Source organism: Prorops nasuta, unplaced genomic scaffold (assembly GCF_024137725.1).
Source record: "Prorops nasuta isolate Cenicafe-Biocafe unplaced genomic scaffold, Cenicafe_Pnas_1.2 PNAS00015, whole genome shotgun sequence".
Lineage (NCBI taxonomy): Eukaryota > Metazoa > Arthropoda > Insecta > Hymenoptera > Bethylidae > Prorops > Prorops nasuta.
In genome coordinates, this window is record NW_027116812.1 from 1,512,537 (window position 1) to 1,529,922 (window position 17,386).

The 17,386-nt window shown below is 35.1% G+C and overlaps 1 protein-coding gene across 6 annotated transcripts in view; it reads right to left on the minus strand.

Annotated features, from left to right (window-relative positions):
- step (cytohesin steppke) overlaps window positions 1-17,386 on the minus strand; it is a 34,213-nt gene that overhangs the window by 7,680 nt on the left and 9,147 nt on the right. The window lies entirely within an intron of this gene.

A 17,386-nucleotide genomic window follows, 5' to 3' on the forward strand; every position in this document is an offset into this window, starting at 1 on the left:
AATGTGTCTCGAATTACAAGCCATGTTTCGCTGCGATTCAACTTCAAACCTGATTACTTTATCCGGTGGTTGTTTACTTGTTATTGTTGACGAAATTTTCGGCAAAAATCATTGAAACACAAATACTATATGTATATAACAATAGGAGCAAAAAGTCGATGCTGATAATCTATTCATGCCCTTGTTTGTTTACGCCTTTCTCACACACGAGCGATAAAACGGAAGGTGACTCCCGTGTGTGCGTAAACAAACCGATCGCGGTGACCTTCTATCCTCGATATGAAATTAATTCCAGTTTATATTAAAACTTGAGAAAAAACGACACGAGTCGAAAAGAAATGAGAAAATTGATTACAATGGTGTAGAATTGCGACGGACGATAAATAGCAATGAGTCGAGTCGAGTGGATGTGAAAAGGTAAGTTGCGCTATATTTTTATGCAAACGAGTAACGGTGAGGGATCGAGGGACAAACAATATTTAGATGAGATATGAGAGAGCGATTTGCGAAACGTCGAATAATTGCTGTGGCTGACTAATTTGTTTTTGAGACGCGAGAGGTTTGACATTTGCATTTGTGTTAAGCTATCGTGGGGTTTATCAGTGTTTGCTCGTGTGATTACACTGAGAACCAATTTTCAACTATTTTTTAAAAGATTAGCAATTTTATGTTATAACAATCAGCGATATTATTGATGTAACGAATAATTTATTGTATCGATAAATTTTGTTTATTGTTATACTGGGAAATTATTCTTTGGTCGAAGAATGGTTGACAAAGTTTTTTGCATAGGTGATTAAATATAAGAGGGGGAAGAAGAGAAAAGAGAAAACAGACCGAGAGAGAAATGAGAGCATTATTTAAAAGAGAGGGGGTGAATAAAGCCTAAATATAGTTTAAAAGAGAGAGAGAGAGAGAGAGAAAGAGAGAAAAAATTATTTTTATTCAAGTGCTATGCCCTTTAAATACAAAAGCAGGAAGTATTAAAAATATAACGTTTGTGGTAAAGTATGCTCAGTATCTCACCCCCATGAAAAAAAAAAATTTTTTTTTATTTGGCACGAGACTCTACTGAGTGCCTTGATAAATGTATTAGAGAGAGAGAGAGAGAGAGAGAGAGAGAGAGAGAGAGAGAGAGAGAGAGTGGAGAAGAAAATTAAATGAGTAAAACTAGGACGAATCCTAAAAAATGTAAATAAAGAATTTGCAAAGTCTTGGTAAGTGTGTATAAATAGGTGTGGTGTGTATTTGGCTGAGAAGGAGCTACGTTTAGCAATGCAAACTCGCGATTATTAGTCATTCGTACTTTTAAACCTGTCGAAGAAGACGAGGAAGAACGTAACGCATCGAGCGAGTGCAGCCTTACAAGTACCAGCCCCTCCCCCCCGTCCCTTTCGTTCACTCACCTAAAATTTATGCAAAGTGCATGATGGAATTCATTCTGAAATTCCTCTCGTACCTTAGGATTTACCCTTGAGCCAATCATAATCTACTTTCACTTTCAAAACACAAAAAAAATCTGCCAGCTGTTCCAATTGTACACGCGATTCAATCGTGACTCATAGCGCAATTACGCACGACCAATGAATGAAATTATTAATCATCGATATGACTCGTATCACGTTGAACGATAAACGATACGCTTCTCGAACTTTGCGACAAACAATTATTCGAATTTTACATGGAAAATTAGTCTTTTATTAAAACATCAATTGTAGGTGATTTTCAAAATTTTCTTTTTTTTTTATACGAGAAACATAATGTAAACAACTCGATCAATGTTGATTGACTAAATAGGAATCATACGGTATATCTTTAAATACTGTAGTTAAACTCGTAACTTGTTTTCTCGTAGCAGTAAAACAAGTGAAAAAACAACAATGTGATAACAGAATAAGCGAAACACCGATTTCCACTTTGCCCTGGTGTTAGAGGATTAAAAAATAGCTATTTTGATTTTTTTTAACATTCACATGCAATAGAAACGAAAATTTGTAACGAAGACGAGGTTTGGGTCGAGAGAATTACTCAGAGCTAGCGAAATAAATGATTATGAAAGGGTAAAATGAATCGAGAGAATATGATGCGGAGATGGTTGCTTCTTATCGTAGTTTCCGAGATAAGCAGGTTGGCAAGGTCGTTATGTAATATCTGAGAAATGATGTACTACGTAAGGTAGACGGATCATAATTGTATACCATTCACGTCGATCGTAAAATTAACATAAATCACAGACAAGAAAAAAAGTTGAGAAGAAGAAAATTAAATTGCAATATTCCGAATATTCTCCAATTAATTCCAGGAGCTCTATTACGAACCGAACGTGTGGCTTATTGATATGACTTCTTGGTAAATCCAGCCATGCGTTAAAGAGCGTTTGGAATTTTGTTTACCATAGCTCATAATCCTAACCAAACATAGAAATTTACCAAGAAATTGAGACGCTCGATTCCATGAAGTATTTTATGTATTTTCATCGAAAAAACGTACAGATTAGTTTTTTGCTGCAGAGAGGCAGATTCGTGGAATCGAGTACAATACATAAATACAAATATAGCGAAGTGATTTCTGAAGAATTCACGAGGGATTAAGATTAAACCGGGAACGACTTTCGAGAAAATTCACGCAGTTGTAAATTGTAAATATGGGGAAAAAATTGGAGATGTTTTTTCACAGTTTTTAAAAATAAGGGATGCCGAGTATAATTTGTAGGGTACATTGATGCGTTTAAAGTATTTTTCAAAGTTACGTAATGGCACATATTAGGTGTTTAATATATGTCATTATATTTCCTGGCTTGGCGGATGATTCTTTCCCTTGTCCATTAGTGAGAGCGACAATGGCGCGCGAGACTTTTTTCCTCTACGTGACAGAGCAGAGTTCATCGTACGCTCCATCCGTCTCACGGTCAGCTAATGTCTAACGTTACTAGGTTTGAGAATTCTCCTCAATAACATCAGTTTCCTTCCTGTCAAAAAGTCGAACAATGCAGGAAGCAATTTTTTTTTATCTGATTCGAAGAAACAGCAAACGAAAAGCAGAATTAAAACACGGGTTTCAAAGGTCGTAAAATGTGTTTCAAGTTGGGAAGTAAAAAATGGTTCAGTTTGGAAGTGCAACCCAGCAAGACGTACATGATGATCATGACGTGATAGACTTATTTTATTCAAACTATACAGCAAATTGATGAAAACTTATTTGAAATAAATAAAATGAACTCATATTTTAGTAAAGTTGCTGTTTCGTTATGTGCGAAATGTATTTAAGACGTTTATTGTAAAATAATTTGCTAAATCTTACATCCCCAGCAGTTCGCATATAACGGACATGACATGATGAATTTATTTTATTCAAACATTACAGCAAATTAATGAAAACTTATTTGAAACAAATAAATTGAACTCATATTTGAGTAAAGTTGCTGTTTCTTTATGAGCAAAATGTATTTAATATACATGATTGTAAATTACTTTGCTAAATTTTGCATAAATTTTGCTGCTTCGACAATCATCAATTTGACACAGAATGTTGGTGCTTAATGTGTAGCAAATCTGATGAAAAACATAATTACGATATTTGCATGATTTTGTTGAATCAACCTATTTACCACTTATTGCATCAAATAAGTATTACTCTTAAAGTAGAGACAATATTAATACAAGGCATATCTAAAATATGTTGTAAATCTAATATGTAAAAATGTAATCTCTTTATAACAAGTTTATTTTTCTTCATCTTGAGTCAATATTGTTGTATAAAATACATGTAAATAAAACATGATATTATGAAACAAATATTTGCTTTAAACGTGATTATAGATCATGATGTAAATTTCAATACCAAAAGTTATATTATAAAATTCTACTAAATATTACTTCAATTTTGTAAGTTTTCTATATTTTCAAAAGTAGATGAAAATTTTACAAAAACTTAATTTAAAAAACTGCAACTGTCATGCGTAATAACTCAGAAAAATTATTACTCTGATGAGTTACAATTTCTTCAACTTGTTTAGTCTCGCTTTGGTGTTCATCGGTCGATGAAGTGAAAAGTGATAAGTTCTATTCGTACTAGTGAGCAGTTTTATTAGGGAACCCTAGGAATATAAGCAATCGGTAAGTATTTTCTTTTTGTAATACATATATATTTATTATTTCAATAGTAGTATTTTGTAGGAAAAATTATTCAATTTTTATCAATATGATGCGCAATCGTAGCAAAAAATCCTTTATTATTATTTCCACAGATGCTGCCAAAAAGATTAAAACACTTGATAAATTTAATAGGGATGTATTCAAGTCAAATTTCCAAGAAGCATTGAGATCATATAAACAAATAGCGAGGAATGCAAGAGGTACTAATAAAAAAGGGCAAAAACGGAAGCGTGCAGACGAGGAAAAGGAACTGTTTCCTGATGAAAACGATTCTGCCCATACTTTAAGCGATTAAAAAAATAATTAATATTTTATAATATTTTAACATACTTTATTTTTGTAATATTATTTTATAGTATTTAAATAAATTTTAAGTAAATTTGTCGTAAAATTAAGTTGTAAATTTCATAGCAATTTACCTATAACACATGTAGAGTTAGGTTGCAGTAAATTGTACGAACATTTTGCTACACGAAATGTAGCAAGTTTATATCAAATTTATCTACACTTTAATACACAAAATATAGTAAAATTTACTTCAAATTTGTCTACATTTTACTACAAGAAATGTAGTAAAATTTACTTCATATTTATCTAAATTTTGCTACACAAAATTTATGGAACGTTTGTAAGATTTTGTGGACATTGCGTTTGTTGATATTATGATGCAAATTTGCTGTAAACGATGCGAAATTTATTTTTCTCATTGATATTCCCAATTATGAGTAAATGTTTCGATTATTATTTTCAGTATTTTTAACTTCAAACTTTGCGCCCACCTGTACACTCATAAGGATAGCAACTTTACTACAAATAATTATTTGAATTGCTGTAAACCTTATATAAATATGAAGTAAACCTGTCTGGCTGGGAAAATTCGAGTTTTATAATGCAGAATCTTGACAACGAGCAAAGTGCAAAGTCAACTGGTGTAAACAAAGACCGCGTGACCTCAACAACCTGCGACTCGGCGGACTATAACTGCACTACGTGTTTTCCATTTATTTCTCTTTGTTTTTGTTTATATTTTTTTTCAGTGAAACGTCTCTATTCTCGGTAGCATCTCGGTAGCTCTAAGAGACAGCTGTTATAAAACTCACAATCGTCGAATTATGAAAAGAAAGTTGTTGAAGCGTAGAATTTTTTTCTAACTGAAAAAGAAAGTTGAATTTTTTTAATGAATTTTGATATCGAAGAGAATTCCAAAATTAAGTGTCGTTCCTTTCTGCAAGGATTGCACCAAAATTACACGCTTCGGAAGACGTAAATTCGTGGAATGGGCAAAGTTTGAAACGAAGGTACGAGAATGCAGTGATCATTCGTCAAATTATACATACACAGTCCCTGACTGGATGGATTATACAGTTTGGAGGATAAACACGAGAGAAGGAACGTAACAATTTGCTTTATGCGTCGATCGTTTGACGATCACCGAACACGAGTCTCTCGCGTGATTACACGCGCTGGTCAACAAAGCAATGACGTTTAAATCTGGCCTATAAGTAAATAACAACAAACAATAATTTTTAACAGTTTTTATGATAACTCGCAACGGATTGGACGAGAACGAAATTAAGTTGAAATCGTTTGAATGTTCGAGTCGTGTTGGGTATATAAAATTAATGAAGAATAGGGACGTGTAAGAAAATATCGATTTGTCGTGTAAACGGTGCGTTTTCTGGAATATTGCACGGTATATCTGAGCATGCGAGGTATAGGTATAAGCAGTGGTGAAGATTTTTCGAGACAAATGAAGTAGTGCAAGTGGTGCAAAACGAGTACAAGTAGAGCGAGCGGTCGCAAACTGTACACGGTTAGTGTTCCTGACTATTTTCTTGATGTGTTGGAACTATAACCGTTTGACCTCGTGACATTCTACGAGAATATCTCGAATTGGCCCCTGAGTTGGCACCTATGCAAGGCGTCGCAGCACTTAGACTAATTTTGCTTGATTTTTTTATCGGCCCGATTTTAAGACTCGATTTGATAATATTATTATATTATTTATTTAGATTAACTTATTTTTTCTTTTTTTTTCATTTATACACATATAGAGAGTGTCTCATGTTTTTTAGCATTTAGAGTGCGTTGACCTATTAAGCATTTCTGTTTGCTTCTTTATTATTGATTAATTTAAAAAGTATTGTTCAACTAAAAAACGACTCGAATAACTTTTACTTGTTATTTTTAAATTTATTAATGAAGCTAATGTAATAAATTTTTTCTTTATTTAAAACAAAATATATTTCACTTTAAAATAACCTTGAATAATCAAGCGGTGTAAAAACAAAACTTATCGTTCTATGATACTATGAAAAACTAGAATATCATTGAAAATGATTTTTTTATAAATGTAATAGATAAGGAGATATACTGTTTAACAGAAATTTTTTAACACCCTGGATATAACTATACGATGATAGGTTTTAGTCTACGTGGAATAAAAATCTCTCCGTTTCTTTTTTCGTCGATCTCCATTCTGCAAATTCCACGTTTACTCATTAACCTACTAAAGTACTCGGCTCGCATTAAAATTCTAATTTTGCGAGCTGCTTACCCAAACTGCTAATTACGCAAGATTTCGAGGAATCAAGATATGTTCGTAGATAATTATGAAATTTTATTATATCGATAACTGGCTAATTGATGAGATAGGGGAGTAGAGGGGAAACTTGAGAAATAAAGCAATGGCATAGTCAAGATTAGTATATGAAAAAGCAAATTTGTTTTAACTCATGAGAGTATTTTATTTGAAACCGTGAAATATGAATATACTCGTGTCGATAATAGTCAATATGTGAGAAGGCGAGTTTTTCACAGACTCTTTTGAATGAGTGTACAACTTATATAGTTACTTTGTGTATAAGAAAACGTCGTGGAAGGGCAAGTTGACAAAGAAGGATGAAAAAAGGGAAGAATCACAGGTGGAAAGGCTGGTTAACCAAGGACGTTCCGTGTCAATGATTTGCATGTGAGTTGACTGGGCAGAAAAGATAAGGAGGGGGGGGGGGGGGGGGGGCAATGGTAAAGCAAACCACACGACTGGAACTCTCGTATACATCCACATATCTACCAACCCACCAGAATCCTCGCATTTCATTGGACGAAGGCCGGTGCAAGGCTGCGGTTAGCCAAAAAAAGGATACTTTTTAATCTCGGCCAAGCCAGATCGACTCCAGTAAGAAAAGCCCGACCCAAAATGTTCTCAGGCTAAAAATACCAACCAAATAAGCCTGTGATACAAGCAGGAAAAAAATTCAACACTAATATGGATTTTTTTTTTATTTAAAGATTAAGTTCCCAGGATCCTTTTGCAGAAATATTGCTAAAATATTAAGAATAGCGAAACGACCTTCATGGGTAGCCATTATGGTCGCATTTTGCAGATTAAAAAAATGTTTTGAAATTAAAATTTTCATTCGTTACTCACGATTTTTTCATTAACCTTTTAATAGAATTTGCCTACTGTAGAAAACAGTTGCTTTAGCCATACAACATAAATATATGAACAATTTTTTAGCATCCTCTGGACAATTCATTTCCATAACACCTAACGGTTTTTTTTACTGATGCCTCTTTAAATAGGCTCGATAATATCGAGGGACTTGGTAGTATCTCAATGACAAGTAATTTAAAAAAAAATGAGATAGTATTTTTTTTGCTAAATATACACAAAAATTGCAGCCTAGAAAATTAAACCAAACAAACAATTAACTAAAAATAATTCTAGTTATTATGCAAAAATATTATGATATTTCCGCAGCTGCGATTGGTTTCCAATGAAAGGATCTTATTGGATAACCATTATGGTAGCAGTTTGTGGACAAAATAAATACATTACGTCTCTGCAATTATTTGCTCGATCACTTACCGTTACACAGTTTTCAAACATTTGCAATACTGCTGTGCTACTTTAAAATACGTAATTATGCAAGTCAACGAAATTCAATCCTTTCTTGCCCAACCGAATTAACCATGGCGACTAATAAAAACAAAACAAAGCAGAATGATAACACATCAACAAAGAATTATATTCTTCTTTGATGAGAAATGGACTTTGTTATATTTATACTGATTAATCCAATTATTGCCCAATCTGTTACAAAATATTGTATGGGATTTAAAAATTCAACGAAAAAATTAGTCAGTTTCGTGAAAACACAGCATCGACGTGTGCGATTCTGTGACCCAATGGACTTTCCAGATGGTTTCTGCGTAAAGAATTCAACGATCTGGCGAAATGACCTTTCAAGGCCGGCGACCTAGTGCGAGTGGCGTTCGATCGGGTATTCAGAGTGGGGGTAAAAGGCAGCGTGGAATTTCCTCTCTTTTTCGTGCAACATGCGGTCATCGACCAAACTTTCCCATCCCAAAATTCATTCTGGTTTACCATCTACATGTAAACTTCATGGGTGTCGTATTCTGGGATTTTTAGCTCCCCACCATCACTACTAATCCCTATAGTACTAAGCGTCTGGGAGCTACAACGGGGATATAAAAATCCCACTACATGACGGGATTGATATAACAACGTTTTACATCGCAAAATTAGTTATGTTAAGGTATAAAAAAAATATTGCTGAAGATTCAAGAAATTTACATGCCAGAATAATTGAAACATTGAGAAGAGGAGTAAAGAGAATAACAAATTCTCGCGGGTTATTAAAAAAAGTGGTAAATATGCTAATTAATAGCGAAGAGAGATTTTAGCGAGTTAATCGTCAAGTCCATATTCCGTTTAGGGGAATTGAATTTGCGAAGGATTATGGGTGAGAGTTTATAAAATAAGCGGTTTACACAGGTTCGTTTCATGTACGTCAAGCTAAAAGATAAATAGAGATGTTTGTACGTGTGTAAGAGTGGAAAAGAGAGGAGGAGAGACCAGTTATACCATTGGAATTCAGTCTGGCTATTTACGCGAATGATTCAACAGTTAACAAGATTTTTCCAGAGCCATTCAAAATCCCAAATAATTATCCTTCCCGTCGGATATCGAATTTCAAGCGCCGATTTAAAGAGCAAGCTCACATTATAAACACACTCCATCCATTAGCATAATTGGTCATTGACCGAGATCCATTCAGTGAACTACATTTTTCCAATAATAATAATCTCCGGTATATAAATAATCCATAAATGTGTTTCGTTATAAAAATTAAACGAGGCCGATGGAAGCTTCTTCCGTGTTTATTGGAACTGAATTTTTACAAAGTCCAGTGTTAACACACTTTTCATTCTATACAACCAGATTAGTATATTTTTATCACTCATTTACCATCACGGAGCTTGCAAATGATAACTCGTTGTTTAAAATTTTTATCATGCATAGATATTAAGTGTTAGTAACAAACGTTGCAAACGTTTCATGAAGATAAATTGTAGATTAACACATTTCCAATGATTCATCTCAACAGTAATCTATTTTTATCGTTAATTTGTCATTAATGAGCTTGCAAATGAAAGCTCGTTGATGTTGATAATTAGTCACAGAGTTTACAATATTGTTCTGGATTTTTATTAAAAAAATATTAGCGTTTCGATTAAATTAATATCTAGAAACGTTATACGATATAAAATTGTAAATTAACGCATTATCAATGATTCATCTCAACAATTATCGTTTTCAACGATATAATATACCATCATCGAGCTTGCAAGCAACGACTCGTTGAAAATTGTCGCACAGAGATATTAATCGTTTGGAACAAACGATGAAAACGTTTAATAATGACAAATTGAGAATTAACACATTTCCAATGATTCATCTCAAGAGAAATCTATTTTTATCGCTAATTTGCGATCGGTGAGCTTGCGAATAAAAAGTCGATGTTGATAATTGGTGCGCGGGGGCGAACAAACGCTGGAAACGTTTCTGCGTGGTTTAATCGAGCGTGTTCGCGGGAGATTGGACGGAACAAGGCCGAGGACACGATTGGCCTTCAGCCAATAGACGCCGCACACTTTATACACTGCGTTTCGAGAAATCCAACCGCAAAGTTTCCTCGCTACAGAAAAATCAATCTGGCGCCACGCCAGGTATTATGAGACGCTGACCTGCGCTACCAAAATCGGTTTGCGAAAATTCCCCAAAATCTGCCATTAAATTCGCTGATAACCCGAAAGCTCTCCGACTTAATATTTATTATCCTGCTTTATTACCAACTCAAACACAGCTCGGAGTATCTATTTATCATTTACACATATCTGTAACTTTGCATAAAAACTTTAAATTCAGGATTAAGCAATCCCATATACGAGCCATTTAATTATGAACTGGTATACATCCAACTTTTTAAACGAAATAATTCAATACTTGCAACTTTAAAATACAGATTATCCGTTGAAGTAACAATAATGAACAAAGTTCATTGTAAAAATTGTTGTAAAATTACAACGTTGATGATGAACAACTTTGCAAGCCACGGAAGTCGTAAATTTATAACGAACCGCAAAAAACAACAGTCGTAATTACAAAATCATAGTTGATACCAAATTAACACAGACTGTCGTTGGAATTTTTAAATAAAAAATTTCAGTGTTTTGAAGAAACATTCAATTTCAAATATACTGACTAAAACTATAACTGTAAGTTATCGAGTCCTATACGATTGGTTGATTCTCAGAGAAACGTGAAACTGTTCTCTGGAAGTTACATGATATATGACGAACACTGTTGTGGAAAGTATCGAGTGGTTTTTTGTAATAAAAATGATAAAGGAGGGGGAAAGCAATGGGAGGAGGGTTGAAGGGGTTCAATAGGGTGGAAGATCGAGCAGGCAGACGACGCTTCGTAGACGTTTGCGTCGATTTAGTACATAGTTGAGGGATTTCTCGGGGGAAATCGGATTATCCGACTGGTCAACGACTCGTGGGAGCTTGCGAGGCTTCCGATATAACGCGGAAACCCCGTTTGCCCGATGGAACGACTAACGAGCGATGAAGAAGCGACGAGATAAAATTATAACGCTCGGTCAATCGCCAACACACTGGCGAACGCATTTCCGATTCAGGCCAGTGAAACAACAGGTGGCGGAGGGAAAATATTACCAACCTAGTTGCGCAATCTAAACATTTTCACAAAAGAAAATTAGCATACTTCTAATTGCCTACCTGCATCGTCCTCGTGCTACCCACGCGCAACGACCTTCGAGTACCGTTCAAACGCGATTCCCATTCGCTCTAGCTAACGGTATCGTCAAATCTCTGCAAAATTTCGTGTCCATAATTAAAACTCAACGGTTCGTGGGAAAATTCCTTAATGACCTGGAAAGCTCATCAGTCACTCGGAATTAGTTAAAGTCTTTTAAGGACTTTCTTTCATCGTTTACAGTTTTCGAGGTTTGCCTTTTTATCTTCAGGTACGGATTGATGGATCGAAGATTGTGTCGTTGGCTGTGAAATCTGTGTGCCAAAATTTATCAACGAGGAAGGATTATCGCAGGTTCTTGATTAATCATTCGAATGGATGTAATTCGACAATTGGTTGATTCGGGGGATATTTTGTTCTTGCTTGAGGTCTTTTAAAGGTGTTTTTGTATTTATAGATATTCATTAATAGAAAGAAGATTCTCGTTAGATTTCATTAACGGTACTGGGAAATCTCTGCAGAAATTGTTTCCACGATTGTAGCGGTTCGTGGGAAGATTCGTTAACAATGTAGAAAGGTCATCAATGGCTTCTAATTATCCCTATTAAGGAATATTTTGGGTATCAGTTTTGTTTCAAAGATTCTCTATTGATTTAAAATTGCTCTGGAGTGGTTTTCTTATTTTTAGATCCGGATAAAGCGATGGCAGATTGAGATGAGTAGAATTTAATTAGAGACGATGGTTAAGTGACGTCACAAACATAATCGAAGCTGGGAGCTGCTGATTAGTCATTGAGTCAACAATGGGCGACGTAGTACAACTGACTGGAGCAGGCTTTAGATAGCGAGTATCCGGTTACGCCTTCTTTCGTGTACCAACACTCTAAACGGTTTTTCAAGTACAACGAACAATAAGAAACCCCTTTTTTCATTATAGTTTCGCTCTTGCTCAATTTTTTTCCATTCAAAACGACGTTTTGTGTCCCATCTATCAAAAAAATCCATACAGGAGAGATTTTCATAACGGTTCACCCCCACCTATCCTATTCAGCCCCCCCCCCCCACTACTATTTTTCATTTAGACATTTTTTTATTTCCAATCCGTGGTTGCCCAATATTTGCCCAATAACGAAATTTTTCATCTATTTCTTCACGACTCCAAATATTTTCGATGGGAATATTTTTCTAACGAGTCTACGATAATTGTATAATTTTATCGTTAAGTGGGAATTAGTAAAGCGTGAGTAATGAAGCGTAGATTGTGTGATTTGCGATCGTTTAACGTAGGTATGTAACTTCCTTCCTTTTGTAATTATGGTCGTATCAGAAAAGTTCGTTTAGAAAATATTTTAATAACCATTTACCCCCCCCCCCCCCCCCACTTTTCTTCATTTCTAGGATTCCACAATTTCTCGTTTACGATCCACCGTTACTCAATACCCTACCAATGCGAAATTTTTCCACAATTCTAACAAATTTCTTAACGAGTTCGCGATAATTTTGTAAGTGGACCGTTGAGTGGTAATTAGTGTGAACTGCGAGTAGTCGCGCGAGTATAGATTGTAATATTTTCAAATATTTAACGAAGGTATGCAACTTCCTCCCTTTCTAATACAACAACGATCAGTCTTATCTAAAAAATTCGTTTGCTAAAGATTCTCATAACCGTTTAACCCCTTCCCCTTTTCTTACTTCCGCTTCAGCTTGCCACACTTTCTCGCTCATTGTTCAGTGTTACCTAATTTTCTCTTTTACATCCTATCCCCTCTCCCACTTTTTTTTTCAAATAAAAATATTGTTGGAAATATTATTTTACAATTTTGTATTTTCTTATTACGTATATAGAGAATATGTTTATAAAATATAATTACTTGCACAAATTTTATAACTCTTTTCAAAATTTCAACATTTTCTATTTTATTATTTCTAATCATTGATGTATATTTTATATTTGAGGAATTTTTTCAAGATTTTTATTTTATTTTACAATCTTAACAATTAACGACGAAAATATTTTTTCGTCTAGATTCTATCAATTGTATATTTGAGCAGATTATAGAGTTATAATTAAGCCTCATTTGCGATCGTTTAACGAGAGTAGGTAGATTGGGACGGAATAATTTTTAGGAGAGTGGCAGGTAGAAGAGACTTTCTGAATTGTGCCTGCAGTGTAAACAGAACACTTGAAATTCCAATGAACACGTGTGGGGTTTAAGAGAGTAAAGCATTTTCCATTTTTTTCTTTCCTTTGGTCTTCGTTCTGACCCACTTTAAAATGTCAGCAGCTTTAGCGATAAGAAAATCAAAACAAAAACGAAAATGTTTAAGAATATTTACGTAAGAAATAAGTAAAGCATTAGGAAATAATTAGAGAAATGGAAATCTAGGAAACTGAAAAGCTTTTTTTTTCCAAAAATCGACCTAGTTACCTAGAAGATTCTAAAAAATTGTTATGCTCCGGTTTATTAACCCGAGAAAAATTATGCATACCGACCACGGCCTAGGGAAGTGAGGTCTTTATATTACAAAGTTACGACAGTCAGCAAACTCGATTAAACCATGAATGGATTTTTCCTCCACCGTGTGGCCTCCTATGAATAATTCCCGGCGCAAGCAGCACTTCCCAAAGCAAATCTCGATCAAGCACAATGGAGTCCAATCACAAACCATGTACGAAATCCCATTTGTATTCATTTCGTGTAAAAAGGGATAAGCGGATTTAGAAAAATATCTCAATCGATTAATATTTTCGAACAGTGGCGTTTGGTTTTCCTCGAAAACTCATTTATGGAAAATGGATCAGTGCAGATTGGATTGCTGATGTGCACACACACACACGCACAGCGATCTCGATATAATAAAATCTGAACGAAAGCAAAGAAGAAGAATCAAACTAATCTAGATGTTTGAAATTAAGGGGCTACTTTTGGACGGATTTGGTCGCAGCTGTTGTGTTTACAAAGGAATTAGGAGGAAAATTCAGGGGTGTGTGACTGAGGGTATCATGGAGGATTTGAAAGGAGATATGACGAGTGAGAGGGGGTAGTAGACTAGAGTAGCAAAGCGAGAGGGAGACGAAGGGAGATAGGGAATTAAGAGAGAAGAAAAAGGAGACTAGAAACGCATCGAATGACCGTCTATTTACGTAAGCCATTTGTATGCTTTGTAAGCAGGGGTGGCAGCCTAACAGTCTCTATAAATAAGCCTCACACGGATTCTCGCTTAAAACTTGCTCGATTTTCGATCGATGACTTGAACTAATCAATCCTACGAGCTTTCCAATCTTTCGCGTCATCCAAAACAACTATTATCCCCACTCTATGTAACCTTTGACCCATCGTTCATCAAACCCGACCTTACAACTTCCGCTTTTTGCCACGCTTTTATTAAAAATTCTCACGTCCGATTCAGCAACGACAGGCCTTCGTCGTAGGAGTGATTCATCTCCATGGAAATTCCTCGAGGCGACAGATCGAATTATATCGGTGACTTGAAACGACCTTGAACGATTGTTAAATGAAGGAAAAACGGCGTGGCTTAAGGAGTTGTCGTTAACCAAGAAGAATGCGACTAACAATATTTTGTTAAACATATACGAAAAATGAGTTTGAACGAACACTCGTTATCTTTCGAATGAGATACACTCGTAGATAATAAAAAATAAATCGTTGATTATAAAGAAAACATCAGTTTATAGTAAAACAAGTAAGAAGATGTAATGTTTTAGTGGTATATTTGACGTCGGATCATTAACGGCTGGAAGCCAACGGCGAAACAAAGTTCTCGAAGCTTTTAAAGTAAAGTAGTCTACGTTTTAATTTAGTTCTCTCCTCGCCCCATCATCCAAATCTTTCATCTGGTTGATGTTGTTAATTAAAATCTTGTCGATATATGTATATATAATATAACGGGGATTCGATAGACAATTAGCTGCAATCTAGCTTCTCCCACCCCTTACCAAACTCTGCTTTCACCCAAAAGCACGCCGAACTAAAATTGATTTGCAGATTGCAAGGGAGATTGTTGCTTAATTACACGTGTTCCCGATATTCACCTATCGGGATTCTCCCGAACATTGGATTTAACTCCTATTTACCCTAAAACCAAATTCAAAGCTTTTTCTTGCCTCCCACTCGGCCACGTGCGAACGTGTTTTTCACTCCGCTCACTTTATTATTATTATTATTATCATCGAGTCGAACTGTCATTAAAGCACCTCGGGAATTTCCCTAATTGGACGAAGCGTTGCAAAAAGCAGTGGGAATAAATTGAAAGAAGAAGTTATAGACTATTTGAATGAAATGAAATATGAACGACTGATAATCGTAAATATGGAGAATCATAAAATATTCGATTATAATTAACATTGACGGACATATAAAATTCATCCTGCGATATGCTGGCTATTGGGTGTCGATCGTTCGTTTCAATGCTCGAAAGGGAAATATGAATCGATTGATAAAGGAATTCCCATTGGAAATTCTTAGCGATGAGTTTAAACGGCGTCGAGCGTGAGAAGTTGAAGTGGGATTTCAACGAATCGATAAGGGAGATTAAAGATTTATGAAATCGCAAAAGTAATTAATTTAGCGAAGTAAGAGAAAGAACTCATAAAGTGATTATTGAATGAATACCACTCAACGATTGTACGTATAAACAATTTATTGTGAAAAATTAGTGTGGGCACAATCGCGAAAACCAAAAGGCGTAAAGGTTTTCGAATGGTTTGTGCTGCTACGGCTGTCGAGTAATCAACACTTGACGAATGCATAAACATAAACAATTTGATTGGTAAGTATAGGTTTTGTGCATTCGTAAAGCGGCCTCCTACGACAACCGAAATGTTTGTAAACTGTTTTATTATCGCCCTAAGGAGCAGCTTGCAGCTGTTAGTAACGACAAGTTTTGTTTTGTTTACAATTTCTTGTCACTGTATCAACGTTCAATACAGATAAGCCCTGACACAAAATGCAAAATCGATTCGATGGTGACGTTGGTCTGACTGATAGTGCAAACCACATGATATAATGTAAGTGCGAATACATTCAAGCAAATTCGAATTTATCGCCAAATTTTAGTTCAGACTCAATTTTAACATTTCTAAAGACCCAATCTAATTTCACATCACTCAATATTCCCATAGAAAATTATAATTCATTTACGATCGATCCATTGTTTCAATTTCATTCGACTTGTACAATACATTATTAATCATTAATAAGTTTTATGCTTAAAAGATAGAAGGAAATTATACTTGTCCGTATTTTCTTTTATATAACGAAAATAGTGTATTATGTTTTTAATATAAAAATAATAAACGCTTTTCAATAGTCGCAAGTTTGATTTTCCCTTCGTTCATACAATAGAGCAATAACCAATATGTTTCGTGTTGTGCCCTGCATAACGAAAATGGCATGTAAGATCTTTGTTGTGAAAATAAACGTTTGTGAACAAAGCTGCGTTTATTGTTGGCGAGTGAATATGAGAAAGGAAATAGTGCCAGGAGAGGAAAGAAAGGAAGGCAGGATGAAACCTGGCCAAGGCTAAAAATACGTTACTCGGGAAGCTTCCGAGTCCAATTGCGACGAACGTTTTAAATATATTTTGCCACTGTCGTTCTGCTTACAATTAGGCTACATCGATCCTAATCTCTTGAGTAACAGGTTTGACAAACTCGACTCCATTACGGTTATCGCGTACAGACTTGAAATCCCGTAAATATTCATGCAAATGCTGTATAAATTCGACACTGATTGATAACGATCCAAATATATTCATCAAGCACTAATTACGTCGATTAGTTCTTAATAGACGCGTATTATTTTTCCATAAAAAAATTTAATTAAAATTTTCCACGTGAAGAAATCATACGATGAATCTGATGTTTTTCCAACGAAGAAATGATAGCTCGCTGTGGGAAAAATAATTAAAACGGGGAACGGGGTTGGTCTGAAGCAGAGAAGGCACGGTTTCAATAGAGGCTTTCTCGTTAGGCTAAAAATCACGCGAAAAGACATCCGCAGCACTGGTGACTAACAGTCTCACTCGAGATTCTGCAATGTCGAGTAATTAACTAAAATATAACATCTTCTCCTACAAAAGTTATTTAACTACTGGCAGAACTGTTCGTGAACATATGATATTT